The sequence below is a fragment of the Diospyros lotus genome, chromosome 3, assembly GCF_014633365.1.
Source record: "Diospyros lotus cultivar Yz01 chromosome 3, ASM1463336v1, whole genome shotgun sequence".
NCBI lineage: Eukaryota > Viridiplantae > Streptophyta > Magnoliopsida > Ericales > Ebenaceae > Diospyros > Diospyros lotus.
This window is the reverse complement of record NC_068340.1, coordinates 458,133-478,507: the sequence shown is the minus strand read 5'-3', so window position 1 is coordinate 478,507 and position 20,375 is coordinate 458,133. Positions and strand designations below refer to the sequence as shown.

Sequence of the window (20,375 nt, the reverse complement as noted above, 5' to 3'; positions counted from 1 at the left end):
CAAATTTTTGAAATGTGAGTTTTGGTAGACCCGAGTGGTATTCTTGGGACACGTGATTTCAGGTGAGGGTATCTCAGTAGACCCAGAAAAGACTAGAACCGTGATGGATTGGCCGAGACCGATGACAGTGACGGAGATTCGGAGTTTTCTTGGCCTTGCCGGTTATTATTGACGATTCATAGAAGGCTTTGCACGGCTTGCATCACCCATGACGAAGTTGACGAGGAAAGGCGTCAGATTTATTTGGGACTAGTCTTATGAGAGGTCTTTCCAAGAGTTGAAGCGGCGTTTGACTTCAGCGCTAGTACTGACGATACCCAGGTGTGGTGAGTTATTTACTGTATATAGTGATGCCTCGTATGCAGGGTTGGGATGTGTTTTGATGCAGGATGGCCGAGTGAATGCTTATGCATCCAGACAGTTGAAGAGGCACAAAGAGAACTACCCTACACATGATCTGGAGTTAGCGGCCGTAGTGTTTGCCTTGAAGATTTGGAGGTATTATCTTTATGGTGAGAGAGTCCAGATTTACACTGATCACAAGAGTCTTAAGTACCTCTTCTCACAGAGGGAACTCAATATGAGACAACGTCGTTGGTTGGAGCTGCTTAAAGATTATGATTGCGAGATCCTCTATCATCCAGGTAAAGCCAATGTGGTTGCAGATGCATTGAGTCGTCGTGGAGCATCAGCTGCAGCTATGATGGTGCAGGAGTGGTTCTTATTGGAGCAGATGAGTGATCTTACTATCTCAATGGCATCAGATAATCCTACACTCTATTGTGATGCCTTGAGTATCCATTCAGATCTTGAGGATCAGATTCGCGATCGACAGCGACAAGATGTGGAGCTTGACGCGATTATGGCTGATATGGAGAGATTTGGTCCATTGGGGTACAGCCAGAGGGACGATGGCTTGCTATTGTTCCGTGGGCAGATTTGTGTGCCGAGTGACAGTGATATTAGGCAGAGGATCCTAGAGGAAGCTCATCGTTCTCCCTATACTATCCACCCTAGGGCGACGAAGATGTATCAGGGCTTACGACGCCAATATTGGTGGAGCGGCATGAAGAGGAGTGTAGCAGAGTTTGTATCTCGATGTTTAGTGTGCCAGCAAGTCAAAGCTGAGCACCAGAGGCCCGCAGGATTGTTACGACCTTTATCTGTGCCGGAGTGGAAATGGGAGCGCATAGCTATGGATTTTGTCTTAGGATTGCCACGATCTATTCGGGGATTCGATTCGATATGGGTGATTATCGATCGATTGACTAAATTAGCACACTTTCTACCTGTCAAGAAGACCTATCCTATTCATCGACTGGCCACGTTATACATTGATGAGGTGGTGAGACTGCACGGAGTCCCAGCTAGCATTGTGTCAGACAGGGATCCTCGATTTACCTCGCGATTTTGGGAGGCGTTGCAAATTGTTATGGGGACTCAGTTGACTTTCAGTAGAGCTTTCCACCCTCAGACTGACGGACAGTCGAAGCAGACCATACGGACTTTGGAGGACATGCTTCATGCCTGTGTACTGAATTTCTATGGGAGCTGGGATGATCATTTGTCATTAGTGGAGTTTGCCTATAATAATAGCTTCCAGGCCAGCATTGGGATGGCACCATTTGAGGCTTTGTACGGGCGATCATGTAGATCACCGCTTTGTTGGACCGAGATTGGGGAGCGAGCAAATGTAAAGATCCAAAAAAAAAAAAAAAAGAATTAATTTAATTAAATTATTTATATAATAATTAATTAAAAAAATGAAAAAAAATATAAAAAAAGAAAAGGGGGAGGCGCTCGGCAGCCCCCCCCCCCCAAATCAGAATCTCTCTCTTTTATTCTCTCATTTCCCTTCTCGGATTTTCGGTGATTTTGAGCAATCCGACCGTTCGATCGACGATCCGACTTCGTTTTCACCGTTAAAGTGCCCCCGATCTACAAGGAGGTAAGTGCTTTGGCTTCATCTTCTCGATTTTTCTTGTTGTTTTCTTGAAATATGGGTTGAGGCGCGATGGGGCTTGATGGCCGAATGTTTAAGGTCAGATCTACGAAGATCCGACCGTTGGATTTCTTTGATTCTTGGATATGTTGGTCGATTTGCTTGAGGGGGTTGGGTGGCGGTCTTGGATCGCCGAAAATCACCGGCCATGGTGGCCGGCGACGTTGGCAGTTTGTTTATCCATTTTGGCCGAGACTTTGACTCTAGATCTACAAAGATCTAGCCGTCCGATCTTTCTCATTTTTGGGTATGTTTCTCTCCTTAGTGTTTCGCACCTTGGGGTAGTTTCTGATCGTCGAAAAAATGGCCAGCTGCCGGCGAACGGCGACGGCCAGATTTGCCTCTATTTTTGGCCAAAAATTAATTTTCAGATCTATTAAGATCTGACCGTCCGATTGGTTTCATTTTAATATATGTTGTTATTCGTGGCGAGGGCTTCGTATTGGTATATTGGTCGGTCGTTTTTGGCCGGCCGGCGGCGATCGCCGGCGGCGGCAGTTTGATGGCAAGGAAAAAGAAAAGAAAAGAAAAAGAAAGAAAAGAAAAGAAAAATAAAAAAATAAATAAAATATAAGGAAAAAGGAAATGAGGGCTTTTGGGGTTGGGTATGTCGGGTTAGGTTTTAGCCTAGGATGGCAGGGCCCGATTGGGTTTTAGGATGGCCCAATGTGTTGGGCATGACTGACCCAATTGTGACAACCCTTGGGCTGGCCCACTCGGCTTGTTCTCCCTTGTCGCTTGTCCGTGGACCTAGGATGACTTGGTTAGGTTGGTCCTACTCAAGATATTGAGGTTGATTTAATTTGGGTTCTCTTTAGGTCTCCTAGAATTGGCGATATGATTGGCGAGTCATTTTGTTGATCGGAGTCTTAAGAACGAAGCCCTATTAGATGACTCGAGGCCGAGCAAGACTGACCCCGAGTGCATTCTTGGCTAGCCTATGATGATGATGTGGGTTTATTTTGAATCCTGATTTCTGATGGATTCCTTCTATTTTGAGGCTAGAATATTGTAATTTATTCCTTTTAAACCATTTATTAAATTATTAATTAATTATTAAGTTTTTAAGAAAATTTATCAATTTAGTTATAAATATATATATGTATGTATTTTTGATAAATGAGGAATTTAGATAAAATATATATTATCTATATTAAAAGAAAACTAGTTTATGGGTAAATATATATATATATATTATGATATTGCAGCTTATAAGTGGGTGTGTAGTTCCACTATACACTTACGCGTAGCAAGCAAAGCGAGACATGATGATGTAGTCAATGGCTTAGCTTGACGAATTCCATGACGCCAGATTTGAATATTGTGCGGGCCAAGGTACCAAATAATCGATTCAGGGTGTTAAGTAATGGTTAGGATTTTCGATAATTTCATTACGTCGTTATTCTTGTTACCTAAATGTGACACCCCATTCTATTTATTGTAGGCTCAGATTCTCAGGATTTTGTTCGATCTTCTCCCCAGACTCGGACTTGAGTCATCGTTTCCCAGGCGAGTAGACAGGATATGTTATGTTTACCATATTTTTATGCACATATATAAATTGTTCTATGCATAACTTGTAAATGATTTCTATATTCAAATCATAGAAAATATTCTCTTTTAATTGTTCCTAAATTACATGAAATATTTTCATCCTACTAGGAGAGACATAAACAGAAAGATACCCTAACTGATTTCTTGTTTTGAGAATGTAAAATGTTGAATGATATGGTGTATTTTAGACACCACATGAAATGATAAATGATTATGACTTGTGCATAAATTAGGGTATCATTTGCATTATTATTAGAGGACTATCTAGTAGATTCCCTGGTGACTCACAGCAGGAAAAGATCATGGTACTGTGAGGCTTGGCATGCCAAGGCCATGAGAGACACGGATAGTATGTTTCAGCACTGCTATCACGTGGGCCTTTATGATGATATTGTGTGATGATGATGTATGTGCCGATATATATACTTGTGTGCATGTGTATATAGGCGTTAGGCCAGTTTCTACTAGTGTGTCCTCAGAATCAGTGCATGCATCTCATACAAAAGTATAGGGGACTTAGGTGGTTAGGGAACTACTTATGGGGGTTGTCTTTAGGCACCTATTTTTCCTACACTATGTTTTCCTTTGAAACCTCAAATTATTTAAACTTATGGTTCATATTTCCACTGTTTATACTGTTATTACGTTATTATACTCATGAAGATCATCCTAGCATTTTATTGTATACTCTCCTAGTGGGCATGACATACCTTATACTCGCGAGTCCACAAGACTCACCTCGTTTTATTAAAAATATTTTCAGGGAATTCTCCTTTTGATTATTGGTCCAGCAGATCTTCTGGTATGATATCATACCCTCTTTTGATTCCGAATGTATTATAGGATGCTCTGTGGAGACATACACGTGTTGTAGAGTCTGATGTTTTGTCTTTATTTTTGTTGGCACATAATTGTGCCAAGGGCCCGAGATACGGGATCGGGTATGTATTATTGACAGTAGTGTGATAGATATTCTTATTTTGTATAGCTGCTGTATATGAAATATTGAGATATTATGTTAGAAGGTGAATTGGTATTTTATTCATGTTCTATATCTTGTCAGTAATATTGTTTTATTCAAATCGAGCTAGAGAAGAGACTTACTAGTCCATTTTGGGGCCGCTGGGCCTAGGGATTAGTGTCGGTCATGACATACCAGATTTCAGGTCGTAACAGATTGGTATCAGAGCCTAGGTTACTCTTGAGTTAGGCTTGTGTCTTTTGATTCTATTCGATTCTCTAGCCTTGTCTAAGGTCTTGTCTCATTGAGTCCCACAGAGCCATTCTTAGTTGGGTTTTAGATCGTGGTGTGAGCCATGGCACATTATTGATCTAGCTTTTGCTAAGGGTGTTAGAGTCTAGTATCATTTGATCTTTTGCTTTCAGATTCTATTGCTACTTTTATTGACCTATCAGTACGATGACAGGGATGATACCTACTCGTTCTCGGACAGCATCCAGGCAGACAGATTCTTTAGGGGGTGATCAGGCTCCTCAGCCCTCACCTACCAGTGGTTACACGGTCAGAGGCCGTGGACGAGGTCGTGGCGAACGACGTGGCCGAGGCTGAGGCCGAGGTAGAGGCCGGGGCCGTGGTTCGGGTCGCAGTGGAGTTGACTTTGATGGTAGTACTCCGGCGAGAGATAGGGACCAGCTGATTATTGACTCCTTGGCAAACATCACGGTGTTGTTGACAAATATAGTTAATTCTTAGAGACAGCTAGAGGCGCCAGGGGGTGTGAGCCCTGATACTAGGGTTGGTGGCGGCACTAGAGATGGCACCGAGGACGGCACTAGAGGTGGCACTAGTGGCGGCACTGGCGACGGTGCTGTGGCTGGTGGCGCCAGGGGCGCCGTTAGCGGTGGCGCTGCAGGTGTTGCCGTCGGCACTGGTGATGCGGGCGAGACTAGAGGACAGCCTCCAGTGGACCTTCCAGTGGACCCTGAGGCCGTTGGGATAGATTATGAGTTTGAGCGGTTTATGGGTCTGAAGCCGCCCCAATTCAGAGGTGCGAGAGATAAGGCTGAGGAGTTTTTGGATCAGTTGGACAAACTGAAGAGAGGTTCTCGCATACATGGCTACCGGATGGTGGAGCTCACCTCTTTTTGTCTTCATGGTGAGGCGAGTGTGTGGTATGATGTACTGAGGAGACGGCGGGGTGATGCCCCGTTAGGATGGGCCGAGTTCAAGAGACTATTTTTGGCAAAATATGTCTCTAGCACTATGAGATTCCAGAGGGCCCAGCAGTTTGAGGCCCTAAGACAGACCCCAAATATGAGCGTTGAGCGTTATGATGCATTATTCACCGAGCTCTCACAGTTTGCAGCTGCTTTGGTTCCTACAGAGCAGGACAGGATTACACGCTTCATATCTCGATTGATCGAGCCGTGGTTTAGGAGTTTGCACGCCACTCGTTTTGGCACGTATGAGGAGGCAGTTGATAGTGCCTTAGCCCTTGAGGCACGTGCAGCAGAGGAGAGAGCAGCTAGAGACTTGAAGAGGGTTAGAGGCGACACTGGTACTTCCTTCTCTTCTGGGAAGAAGAGGAAGGGCACGACGAGTTTGCAGCCGTTGGCAGTAGCGCCACCATTTCCTTCATTGCCTGCGCCCCCTTCCCAGAGACAGCAGCAGCAGCGGCAGTGGCAGCAGAGACAGGAAGAGAGGCCCCTATGTCCGACATGTAAGAAGAGACACTCAGGGGTGTGCAGGTATGCGAAGCCCCCGATTACATGCTTTAGGTGTGGACAGCCAGGTCACATACAGAGGGATTGTTCACAGCTAGGGCGAGGCCTTCCAGGACGACAGGCTCCAGCACAGCAGCCGACATCTAGAGCTCAGAGCAGTGCTCCCCAGTCTCGAGGGGGACGTGGCCCACAAAGTCAGCCGAGGGTCTATCATATGACGACTCAGGATGCCTAGGCATCCAATCAGGTGGTGACATGTACGATTCATATTTGTGGTCACAGTGCACACGTGCTATTTGATCCCGGGGCGACGCATTCGTTTGTATCGCGGCAGTTTGCTCCCTGTCTGGGAGTAAGTGCCACTCCTTTGGGCGAGCCCATGTTAGTGGGAACTCCTGTGGGTGATGCCCTATAGGTAGAGCGAGAGTATCGGGCTTGTGTTGTTTCTCTCGTGGGTAGGGATACGCTAGCAGATCTTATTTTACTCGATCCTATGGAGTTTGATGCCATTTTAGGTATGGATTGGTTAGCTTCATGTCACGCTAGCCTAGACTGTCGTCAGAAACGCGTTTACTTTAATATTCCCGGTGAGGATTTGTCTTATATCTAGGGAGATAGGACTCGAGGGGCTAGCATGTTGATATCAGCTATAAAGGCGCAACGTATGTTGGGCAGAGGTTGTGAGGGGTTCTTGGCAGTCGTGAGAGAGTGTGACTGATCAGTTGGGGAGGTTAGTGGAGTCTCGGTAGTGTGTGAGTTCCCAGACGTTTTTCCTAAGGAGCTTCCAGGATTACCACCTGATCGAGAGATTGAGTTTTGTATCGACCTAGTACTGGAGGCTCGACCTATTTCGATACCCCCGTATAGAATGGCCCCAGCGGAATTGAAGGAGTTAAAGGATCAATTACAAGAACTCTTAGATAAGGGCTTTATTAGGCCTAGCACGTCGCCATGGGGTGCGCCGGTGCTATTTGTGAAGAAGAAGGATGGGAGTTTGAGACTTTGTATCGACTATCGTCAATTAAACAAAGTTACTATTCGTAACCAATATCTGTTGCCACGCATTGATGACCTATTTGATCAATTGTAAGGCGCGAGGCGATTTTCTAAGATTGATTTAAGATCAGGATACCATCAATTGAGGATCAGGAATCAGGATATTCCCAAGACTGCCTTTCGCACTCGGTATGGGCATTACGAGTTTTTGGTGATGTCCTTCGGGTTGACGAATGCTCCGACAGCATTCATGGACTTGATGAACAGAGTATTTCGACCCTTCTTGGATCGATTCGTCATCGTGTTCATAGACGACATATTGGTGTATTCGAGGAGTGATGTTGAGCATGAGCACCATCTTAGGACGATTTTGCAAGCCCTTCGTGAGAATGAGCTGTATGCCAAATTTTCAAAGTGTGAGTTTTGGCTAGAAAGTGTTGGCTTTTTGGGGCATGTTGTGTCTAGTCAAGGGATCCAAGTGGACCAAAAGAAGATAGAGGCTGTGGCTCAGTGGCCTAGACCCACTACAGTCACCGAGATACGTAGTTTCCTAGGTCTAGCAGGATACTACCGTCGCTTTGTGAAGGATTTTTCTAAGATTGCAGGGCCGATGACGCGTCTCACCCAAAAGAATGTAAAGTTTGAGTGGTCAGATGCATGTGAGCAAAGCTTCAATGAGTTGAAGCGACGTTTGACTACAGCGCCAGTGTTGACCTTACCATCAGCGAGTGGGGGTTATGTCGTGTACTGTGATGCGTCGAGGGTTGGATTAGGATGTGTGTTGATGCAGCGTGGGAGAGTTATTGCGTATGCTTCTAGGTAGTTGAAGAAACATGAGCAGAACTATCCTACTCATGACCTCGAGATGGCTGCCGTAGTATTTGTTCTCAAGATATGACGGCATTACTTGTACGGTGAGACCTGTGAGGTGTTCACGGATCATAAGAGCCTCAAGTACATTTTTGACCAGCAGGACCTGAATTTGAGACAGCGTAGGTGGATGGAACTCCTTAAGGACTATGATATCCATATTTTGTATCACCCAGGAAAGGCTAACGTAGTAGCAGATGCCTTGAGTAGAAAGTCTATGGGTAGTCTTGCTCATATTTCTAGTTGGAGGAGACCGTTAGTGGAGCAGTTACATAGTTTAGAGTGGAGTGGTGCATGTTTAGAGATATCTGAATCTCGAGGATTTTTGGTGCACATCAAGCTTAGGTCTGCTTTGATGGAGGAGATTAAGGTGGCTCAAGTTAAGGACCCTAGTTTAACCAAGATCATTAAAGATGTCGGAGAAAGTAAGGCGTTGGATTTTTCTGTTGACTCTTCTGGAGTGTTGAGATTCAAGACTCGGCTCTGTGTCTCCGAGGTGGACGAGTTGAGGAGTAGGATCCTTACGGAGGCTCATCACTCTCGATTTGCCATTCACCCAGGGACTACTAAGATGTACCAGGACCTAAAACAGTTGTTTTGGTGGCCACGCCTTAAGGAAGATGTTGCTCGTACGTGTCTAACTTGCCAAGTCTGTCAGCAAGTGAAGGCAGAGCATAAGAGGCCAGGAGGTTTGTTGGAGAGCATCCCAATTCCAGAATGGAAATGGGAGCATATTACCATGGATATGGTTACAGGATTGCCGAGGTCCCCTGCGGGACATGATTCAGTATGGGTAGTAGTAGATCGCCTAACGAAGACAGCTCATTTTATTGCTGTACGTACGTCATTTACTGCCTCTCAGTTAGCTCAGAAGTTCATTCATGAGATTGTACGGTATCACGGAGTGCCCATTTCTATTATTTCTGATCGAGGGTCCATATTTACCTCTCGGTATTGGGGCTCGTTTCATGAGGCTTTGGGTACGCAGTTAGCATTGAGTACTGCGTTTCACCCCCAGACGGATGGCCAGTTAGAGGGGACTATCCAGATACTTGAGGACATGCTTAGGGCGTGTGCCCTTGATTTCAAGGGTAGTTGGGAGAAGACTTTGTCGTATGTCGAATTTGCATATAACAATAGCTATCAATCCAGCATTCAAATGGCACCTTACGAGGCGCTATATGGTCGACGATGTAGGTCACCCTTAGGTTGGTTTGAGGTTGGTGAGAGACGACTTATTGGCCCAGATCTGGTTGGCCAAAGCATAGAGATCGTCCAGGTAGTTCGTGATAGGCTTTTGACAGCTCAGAGCCGTCAGAAGTCGTATGCAAATCGTAGGCGTCGACCCTTAGAGTTTGCAGTTGATGATTTGGTGTACCTTAGAGTATCGCCTATGAAGGGGGTAGTGAGGTTTGGGAAGAGAGGTAAGCTCAGTCCTCGGTATGTTGGACCTTTTCGCATCCTTAGGCGGATTGGGAAGGTAGCTTATGAGTTGGCACTACCACCGTCGATGGTTGGAGTGCACCCCGTATTTCATGTGTCAATGCTACGCCGAGTTATTGGAGACCCCTCTCATGTTTTGCCCCCGACTTTACCCACTATGATCCAACTAAGCTTGCAATATGAAGAGCAACCTGTTAAGATCTTAGATAGGCAGGTCAGAAAGCTTAGATCTAAAGAAATAGCTTCCGTTAAAGTTCAGTGGAGCCACCATAGTGAGGGTGAGGCCACTTGGGAGATGGAAGATGCTATGAAAGAGAAATATCCTTATTTGTTTCCGTGAAATTCGAGGACGAATTTTTATAAGGGGGGGAGAATGTAAAGATCCAAAAAAAAAAAATTGAATTAATTTAATTAAATTATTTATATAATAATTAATTAAAAAATGAAAAAAAATATAAAAAAAGAAAAGGGGGAGGCGCTCGGCAGCCCCCCCCCCCAAATCAGAATCTCTCTCTCTTTTATTCTCTCATTTCCCCTCTCGAATTTTCGGCGATTTTGAGCAATCCGACCGTTCGATCGACGATCCGACTTCGTTTTCACCGTTAAAGTGCCCCCGATCTACAAGAAGGTAAGTGCTTTAGCTTCATCTTCTCGATTTTTCTTGTTGTTTTCGTGAAATATGGGTTGAGGCGCGATGGGGCTTGATGGCCGAATGTTTAAGGTCAGATCTACGAAGATCCGATTGTTGGATTTCTTTGATTCTTGGATATGTTGGTCGGTTTGCTTGAGGGGGTTGGGTGGCGGTCTTGGATCGTCGGAAATCGCCGGCCACGGTGGCCGACGACGTTGGCAGTTTGTTTATCCATTTTGGCCGAGACTTTGACTCTAGATCTACAAAGATCTAGCTGTCCGATCTTTCTCATTTTTGGGTATGTTTCTCTCCTTAGTGTTGCGCACCTTGGGGTAGTTTCTGATCGTCGAAAAAATGGCCGGCGGCCGGCGAACGGCGACGGCCAGATTTGCCTCTATTTTTGGCCGAAAATTAATTTTCAGATCTATTAAGATCTGACCGTCTGATTGGTTTCATTTTAATATATGTTGTTATTCGTGGCGAGGGCTTTGTATTGGTATATTGGTCGGTCGTTTTTGGCTGGCCGACGGCAATCGCCGGCGGCGGCAGTTTGATGGCAAGGAAAAAGAAAAGAAAAAGAAAGAAAAGAAAAGAAAAAGAAAGAAAAGAAAAGAAAAAGAAAGAAAAGAAAAGAAAAGAAAAAGAAAGAAAAGAAAAGAAAAATAAAAAAATAAATAAAATATAAGGAAAAAGGAAATGAGGGCTTTTGGGGTTGGGCATGTCGAGTTAGGTTTTAGCCTAGGATGGCAGGGCCCGATTGGGTTTTAGGATGGCCCAATGTGTTGGGCATGACTGACCCAATTGTGGCAGCCCTTGGGCTGGCCCACTCGGCTTATTCTCCCTTGTCGCTTGTCCGTTGACCTAGGATGACTTGGTTAGGTTGGTCCTACTCAGGATATCGAGGTTGATCTAATTTGGGTTCTCTTTAGGTCTCCTAGAATTGGCGATATGATTGGCGAGTCATTTTGTTGATCGGAGTCTTAAGGACGAAGCCCTATTAGATGACTCGAGGCCGAGCAAGACTAACCCCGAGTGCGTTCTTGGCTAGCCTATGATGATGATGTGGGTTTATTTCGAATCCTGATTTCTGATGGATTCCTTCTATTTTAAGGCTAGAATATTGTAATTTATTCCTTTTAAACCATTTATTAAATTATTAATTAATTATTAAGTTTTTAAGAAAATTTATCAATTTAGTTATAAATATATATATGTATGTATTTTTGATAAATGAGGAATTTAGATAAAAATATATATTATCTATATTAAAAGAAAACTAGTTTATGGGTAAATATATATATATATATTATGATATTGCAGCCTATAAGTGGGTGTGTAGTTCCACTATACACTTACGCGTAGCAAGCAAAGCGAGACATGATGACGTAGTCGATGGCTTAGCTCGACGAATTCCATGACGCCAGATTTGAATATTGCGCGGGCCAAGGTACCAAATAATCGATTCAGGGTGTTAGGCAATGGTTAGGATTTTCGGTAATTTCATTACGTCGTTATTCTTGTTATCTAAATGTGACACCCCATTCTATTTATTGTAGGCTCAGATTCTCAGGATTTTGTTCGATCTTCTCCCCAGACTCAGACTTGAGTCATCGTTTCCCAGGCGAGTAGACAGGATATGTTATGTTTACCATATTTTTATGCACGTATATAAATTGTTCTATGCATAACTTGTAAATGATTTCTATATTCAAATCATAGAAAATATTCTCTTTTAATTGTTCCTAAATTACATGAAATATTTTCATCCTACTAGGAGAGACATAAACAGAAAGATACCCTAACTGATTTCTTGTTTTGAGAATGTGAAATGTTGAATGATATGGTGTATTTTAGACACCACATGAAATGATAAATGATTATGACTTGTGCATAAATTAGGGTATCATTTGCATTATTATTAGAGGACTATCTAGTAGATTCCCTAGTGACTCACAGCAGGAAAAGATCATGGTACTGTGAGGCTTGGTATGCCAAGGCCATGAGAGACACGGATAGTATGTTTCAGCACTGCTATCATGTGGGCCTTTATGATGATATTGTGTGATGATGATGTATGTGCCGATATATATACTTGTGTGCATGTGCATATAAGCGTTAGGCCAGTTTCTACTAGTGTGTCCTCAGAATCAGTGCATGCATCTCATACAAAAGTATAGGGGACTTAGGTGGTTAGGGAACTACTTATGGGGGTTGTCTTTAGGCACCTATTTTTCCTACACTATGTTTTCCTTTGAAACCTCAAATTATTTAAACTTATGGTTCATATTTCCACTGTTTATACTGTTATTACGTTATTATACTCATGAAGATCATCCTAGCATTTTATTGTATACTCTCTTAGTGGGCATGACATACCTTATACTCGCGAGTCCACAAGACTCACCTCGTTTTATTAAAAATATTTTCAAGGAATTCTCCTTTTGATTATTGGTCCAGCAGATCTTCTGGTATGATATCATACCCTCTTTTGATTCCAGATGTATTATAGGATGCTCTATGGAGACATACACGTGTTGTAGAGTCTTATGTTTTGTCTTTATTTTTGTTGGCACATAATTGTGCCAAGGGCCCGAGATACGGGATCGAGTATGTATTATTGACAGCAATGTGATAGATATTCTTATTTTGTATAGCTGTTGTATATGAAAGATTGAGATATTATGTTACAAGGTGAATTGGTATTTTATTCATGTTCTATATCTTGTCAGTAATATTGTTTTATTCAAATCGAGCTAGAGAAGAGGCTTACTAGTCCATTTTGGGGCCGTTGGGCCTAGGGATTAGTGCCGGTCATGACATACCAGATTTCGGGTCGTGACAGATTAGGGCTAAGATGAAGGCAACTCAGGACCGTCAGAAGAGTTATGCTGACAGACGACGCCGGGATTTGGAGTTTGAGGTGGGTGATCATGTTTTTCTTCGGGTTATGCCAATGAGGGGTGTTCGACGCTTTGGAGTATCTAGCAAGTTGAGTCCTCGTTATGTGGGACTGTTTGAGATATTTGAGCGAGTCGGACCGTTGGCTTATCGGTTAGCCTTACCGCCTCAGTTAGCCCACGTACATGATGTTTTTCATGTTTCTATGCTTCGCAAGTACGTGGTAGATCTCGGGCATGTTATTGATTATCACCCTCTCGTGGTGCAAGAGGATGCGTCATATACCGAGTTACCTGCTAGCATTATGGATCAGAAAGAGAAAGTGCTTCGCAACCGTACCATTCCCTATGTGAAGGTCCAGTGGTAGCAACATACCCCTGAGGAGGCTACTTGGGAGCTAGAGGAGGAGATGAGGTGACTTCATCCTCAGTTGTTTGCCTAGCCAGGTACGAATTTCGAGGACGAAATTCTTTTAAGGGGGGGAGGATTTGTAACACCCGTAAATGCTAATTAATTTAATTTTGGGGCTATTTGATTTAAAAGAAATAGTAAAATAATTGGTTGTGATTAAATAAAATTAAATTATGTGATTTTAAGGAAATAAGAAATTAAGATAATTAATTTTGTAATTTTAGGATTTTCTGGAAAAAAAAAATTGAAATAAATTTAATTGTGGGATTTTCAGAAAGTTCAGGGTGTTAGTGTAATTAAATAGGGGGGGTCAGAGTGTAATTTTTGGAAGTTGGAGGGAGGCTGGTGTGAATCGCGGAAGAAGCCAAAAGTCGCTTCAAATATAACTTAATGTATATATAGGTTGAATGAGGCGTGTGGCGCGGGTGGTCGTGGGCACGTGTGCGAGGCAGGCGGTCGTGGGATCGAAACGTGACTGTGCGCGAGGGCTGATTTTTAATCAGCTAAGCACCCCAAAACGACGTCGTTTTGGGGTGAAGGCGATGGCCGCCCCAGCGCTGCCATGTGGCCGCGCGCTGGCCACTCATTTTGGCCAATTTTGGCCGCGATTTAAGCTCGATTTCGGGCTTCTTTTTATATCAAGCAGTGAGCAAATTTTGGCAGAAAAATCAGTGAGCTCGCAAGGGAAATTTGAGGAATTTGATGCTTCAAAAATCGGATTAAACTCCGTTTAATCCCTGATTTAATTATCCTGGTATGTAATTAATTTAGTAATTAATAATCTCTGCGGTTGAAATTTCATTTAGGGCCCAATTTTATTAATTTTGTCAATAATTGGAATATTGCAGTTTGTATAACTTTGACTGTGTTTGGTCAAATTGAACTTAAGGCTATCGAGAAAGGCAAGTTCTTTATACCCGCATTGTCGATTCTTTCGATGTCAATTTATTTGACCTCCCTTCATTGGATTTGGCTGTTAATAAATTATGGAATTTAAACAGTGTGTTTAATAATTTAATTTATTAACTTGGTTTCGAGGGTATTATTCGTTGGTTGCCTACGGGGGTTTGTTTCACCCCCAAGCCTATGAGAATGATGTCGTACTCACCCGGGGCTAGGTTCTTAGCTGTTGGGTATTATTATTAGATTTTCGGTTATTTATTGGCTAGAATGGTTGGGCAGTGGGGGCAAGGGTTAGCTGTACGGTGACGGTGTGACTATTATACGGTCTATTTTAGGTCGTTAGATAGTCTCTCCTGGTCACTGACCACTGACCGGTGTCAGACACTATTGACTAGCTCTGCCGTTATGTGATTATAGCATGCCTGATTACATTTTATTTTATCTTTGTTGCATGGTTTGGTATGCACATGGATACGGGCTGCATGATGGGATTATCATGATTTGGTTATGCTTGATCACGGACATTTTAGATTGGTCAGATTGCATCCCGCATGGGCATATGCATCGCGTGTGATTTACTACGTGGGCGGAGCATGGCCTGATGCCTGGATGTATGGGCGCTTTGTATCACGTTGATGCTCATTACGCCTTGCATTTTATATGCATTGCATGGTTACTGGTAGTTATTAGTTCTCGGACGGGAGTACCGTTCCGAGGGAGCCTATGGCTCGGCTGTCAGGAGTACCGGCAGGGATACGGGTGACGGGAGTACTGCCCTGGGACAGTGCGCACAGGTTTACTGGAGGTATTTGTTACCGTCTAGGGCAGCGGCAGGTTGGTATGGGACTTGGGCGCCAGGTGTTTTATGTGGGCCCCGAGGACCGGTATGTGTTTTATTATTGTGCACTGTTGCGTTGTTGCGTCACATGGCTTCTGTGTGCATGTGGGTTTATATTTGGGGTGATCTCCTCTTCTGTTTCATTTACCGCCTTCCTTTTCATATAAACTTGCTGAGTCTTGCGACTCACCTTGCTTTCCATCATTCCAGGTAAGGGTAAAGCAAAACTCGAGGGCGAGGACCGCACCACCTAGCAGCCAGCCGTGTCGGTAGGGTGTACAGTTAGCTGCCCCCGTTTTCTCTGATGTTTTGTTAGGAGTTCTGACTCTCATTTTTGACTGTGCCCGGTTGTCCTTGGAATCTTTTATTTATTGGCACAGGTGTCTGTATATTTTTATATACTCCTTGACTGTTGTTCCAACAGGGTACTTATGGGCGTGCATGTATATTATTTTGTTTCCGCTGTTGTATTTATCGTATGTATGCATGTCAGGGTATTTTTGTTTTGTGTTTGTTCCTCTTCTCTTATGTAGGCATTCTCCTTCGGATTGACCGGGCGGTTGGGATATCTGGGCGGGGGTGCTTACAAGGACTAACCATCATAGACTGGAAGAAATACCGAGAACTTCGGTCTCCCTCCTCTAACCAATGCACTCGTGCTCGCACCCAAAAGAAATCCAACTCATAGGCTAATGCAACCAACAAATCCCTATTTAATTCAAGTACCCGCTGACGGAGAACATAATCACTAGGACTATCAATGAGATTCTGTTGAACCCAGGATAACTTAGCCCGAAGATCCATCATTCTCTTAGTAATATAACCATGAGAACTATTAAGGGACTTCATGGGCATTTTTACTACCCTAAGCTTAAGAAACCAAGCGATACATCGGATATCCCCGAACCACCAAACCCTAACTCTCCCCCGCCTTGTCAAGCAATAAAGGGTGATATACTAAATGATTAAGAAATCGAAATGGGACTCCCTAGGTCAGGTAGAGTCCAACAAGCTAACGACCATAGGATTATGATCGGATACCCTTGCTTGTAAGGAAACAACCTTACTATGTGGAAACCTAGTAATCCATCCATCATTAAGAAGAACTTTATCAAGCTTCCAAAAGATACAATCCTCTCCCGAGTGCTTATTATTCTGCATTAACGTGGGGTCATTATAAACCAAATCCTGTAATGGAAACCCCAAAATAAAATTATTAAACCGTCACATGCCTAGAAAGACACCAATGTTATCATCACGCATCTTCCAATGATAACGAAATACATTAAAATCACCCATGAGGACCCAATGATCATTAGAAACAACCCCACCCACTCTTCAAAGGGAACACCGTAATCTCTCCTGATCCGCCTCTCATTCCTAGCATAAACACCACTCAAGAAAAGAGGGGAAAGAAAACTATCACCAGAAACACGAAAATGGAAAAATTGATCGAATTTTTCCAAGCACACAAAATTGACAACCACAGGATCATATCCAATCCAAATTTGCCAATTCTCACAATAATCATAATCAAACACCCAATCCTAAAATGACATTATGTTATGCGAGATATCACATGCCTGATTCTCTTGAACTCGAGTCTTCAAGAACACCACTAGAGACAACTTATATTGAGCAATGAGAGAACGAACCTCCCATTTCTTCGGGGCCTGATTCTGAATCCTAATATTCCATAATGCAATCTGCATTATGGATAATCCTGATATAATTGTATAACAATGGTACCAATACCCAAGAGGGGGTGAATTGGGTTGTTATAAAAATTGATTGAACTTGAAAATGTTTTTAATAAAAAATGACATTTTAGTGAAAGTAAGGATGATTGAAATGCTTGTAACAGTAAATGAAACAAAGAGCTCAAGCAAATGAGGACACAACAATATATAGTGGTTTAGCTTAAACCAAGCTTAATCCACTACTTTAACTCCTCAATAAGGATTTTTCAAGCAATTCACTATAATCCTTCATCACTTCAGATAGACCCTATAGTAACAAATTAGGAATATACAACTTCTTGCTTAAAGAAGCAAGCCTTCTAGTAATAAACTAGGGAAAAAAATCCTCCTACAAGCAATGTAGGACCTATAGTAAAACAAGTTAAGAAAAACAAACCTCCTACTCAAACACAAGTAGGTCATCTAGCTGGATGAGCTAGGAACACGAGATTGATACAAGAAGAGAGGATCTAAGAGTATAAGCTCTTAGTTACAATTTCCCTCAAGAATGAATCCAAGACTTGAAATTAAAATTATACAAAGTGAATACAAGGTCTTGGAGAAAAAAATGAATAAGCAATGAAGCACAAAAATGAATGAGTACTTGAGAGCTTGTAATAAGATCATTTGGACCTCTTGAATCATACATCTACCCTCTATTTATAGTGCATGATGAGATCTTGTGAGAATATAGTCGTTAGAAGTGGGAAGAACACTTTGGATGAGTGGACGAACTAGCCGTTGGAGATCCTGGAACAGAAACGATCGATAGCTTCAAGGAAATGGTTGATAGATTAGTTTGAAAAATCAAACTGTTGTCGACAGTTTGATAAAGGATGTCAACAGTTTTGAAGAATTGTCAACATTTCTTGATGTAGAGACTGTCGACATTTAAAAATCGAGAACAAGCATTTTTCTTGTCAACAGCTTATAAAAGCCTGTCGACAATTTGTGTAAAAAATCATCAAAATGGTTGACAGATCAGATGAACCTGTCAACATTTTGGACCAAACCATAGAAATAATCAACATGTTTTTTGGAACTATCGACATTTTGGTTTTAGTATTCAAAAGAAATTTGGCGTAAATGCTCAATTTTTTTCACTTATTAAAAACCAATTTTGATGAGTTTCAATTGATTCAAATGATAGTTTATGGTTTAGAGAAATTATTTTGATTCTTATAGAGCTTTAGATTCATTTTTTAGAAAACTTATATCAGCTTATGCCACATATAGTCAATTTGTTTTTCATCATCAAAACCAAAACGAAGAGCAACCATCTTCCCATCTCCACTCACCTCGTCACTCCCTCGATTTGTCTCCCAATCCATAGCATCCTCTTCAAGCACCTCAATAGGCATACCACTCTCACCTTGAGAAGGAATATCCTTATCCTCCGTAGCTAAGATACATAACCTATTAGCTATAGATGCGTCAATCTCTATAGGATTATAAGGCACCGTCTTAGTGACACTATTTAAAATATCTATTGCAGAAAGGGGAATCGTATCACGCCTAACCAATTCTGCAATCCTAGACCTATCATTTCCTTTTTGAGTGCCATTAGTAGCTCTATAATTAGCATCAACCCTTCCCTTGTTAGACTTCTGAGAAACCTCCTCTCCCCCTCTAGGAACTCTCACATCATTCCCAACATCCTCCTTAGGCTTATGAGGACAATTAGTCACCGAATGACCAAATACCATGCAATGGTTACACACAGAAGGCATGCCGTAGTACTCTACAAGCATACGTAGTACCTTCATCTCACATGTGATCTCATCCAATCCTTGGTAAAGCTCAACAACCTTAGGAAATTTTGATGAAGCATGGATCTCAATGCATATTCTAACAAACCTTAGTCAAGACCTATATATCTTCTATCATAGGTTCTGCATGAATAAGATGCCTTAGCACACTTGCTAAAGTAGAAAGAACATTTCTATTCCACCCCTCCTGAAGGTGTTTGATGCAGGCCCTTACCATATTATGGGGTTTGGGGTTTCGAGTTTTGAGGGTCGACGATTTAGGGTATAGGGTTTTAGGGTTTGGGGTTAGTGTTTGAGGTTAGGATTTAGGGTTAAGGATTTTTAGGGATTTTGGGGTTAGGGTTTTGGGATTAGGTTTTAGGGTTTTTAGGGGTTTAGGGTTTAAAATTTAGGGGTTTGGGGTTGAGGGTTTTGGTTTTGGGTTTAGGGGTTTGGGGTTGAGGCTTTTGGTTTTGGTTTTGGGTTTAGGGGATTAACGGTTTAAGGTTTAGGATTTTTTTTAAAGTAAAAAAGATATGTATAGATTAAGAAAACGTCTGTACATAACCCAAACTAGGGCATACCCTGGTGTACAATATCACAAGAACACTCAAGATCCACACACAAATGGGATCAAAGCAACATAGAAAAAATAAAGGAGTAACATGAAAGAAATGTTAAGTAACAGCTCTAAATCACAATGTCAGCTCCAGAACCAAAGGCACTTTGAACACGTCTTCTGAATCAGAGAAGCTTTGCGAAGACCATGATCATGCAACGAAATGTGAAGGTAGCCACAGACAGAGCCACCAAACTAACAATGTGTACAAAGTGACAAACTAGGATCAAAGGAATGGACCAGTAAGAGTCACCAAAGATCGCTGTTAAGTAACCAACCTCGAGACACATACTAGACCAAACACTTAGGGCCATGACTGTCAATTTGAGTCCCACTCAGGAACTACCGTTTTACTATGGAGACGTATGTAACACCCGGTGTAACCAGTGTTAAGAGAATAGGAAAGGAAGTAAGTAAACTTCCAAAAATGCCCTTGAGGAAGTGATGATCCTTAAGATTGAGAATGCCCATGAGAAGGGTAATTTGGTAATTTGGATAGAGAAATCCAATAAAGGGTATTTTGATAAATTAAAAATAATTCCTATGTGGAATTAGGTGTATAAGTGAATAAAAATCCCAATTTGGTATTTATGAGGAGATATGTGGGATTAATAAATTCACAAATAGTATTTGGGAATTTTGGAGTGATTCCATGAAGGAAATTAATTTTGGAAATAGGGAAAATGGTGGATATTAATTTATTTGAGGAGAATAATTATATTTTCCCTAAGTTGGTGAATTAATGTGGTAATGCCACATGGATGACCAAGATCAAGAATTGGAAGCCAAGTTTGTGTCTTAGAGTGACACTTGGCATAATCTTGGAAATTTGAGAGAAATTATATATGTGGATTTATGAGTTGGAGAATAATTTAATTAAATGCAAAAAGAAAGGATAATTGGTCTTTCAAGCATTTAATGAGAGGCATTATGGTGTTGGATTAAAGAAAATCCAAATGAAATGGGAAAATAGTCACCATTAATGTTTGAAATTATGGTGAATTAAATAAATGTAATGGAAAATGGGAAAATGGTCAC

General features: G+C 42.2%; 1 long non-coding RNA gene across 1 annotated transcript; it reads left to right on the top strand.

The window, feature by feature from the left end:
• Positions 1-1,930: 1,930 nt before the first annotated feature.
• LOC127796623 (uncharacterized) lies at positions 1,931-5,117 on the top strand. Its single transcript, XR_008022039.1, has 3 exons — positions 1,931-1,948; positions 3,447-4,358; positions 4,984-5,117. It is a non-coding gene; the product is annotated as an uncharacterized LOC127796623 (long non-coding RNA).
• The last annotated feature ends 15,258 nt before the right edge of the window (positions 5,118-20,375 follow it).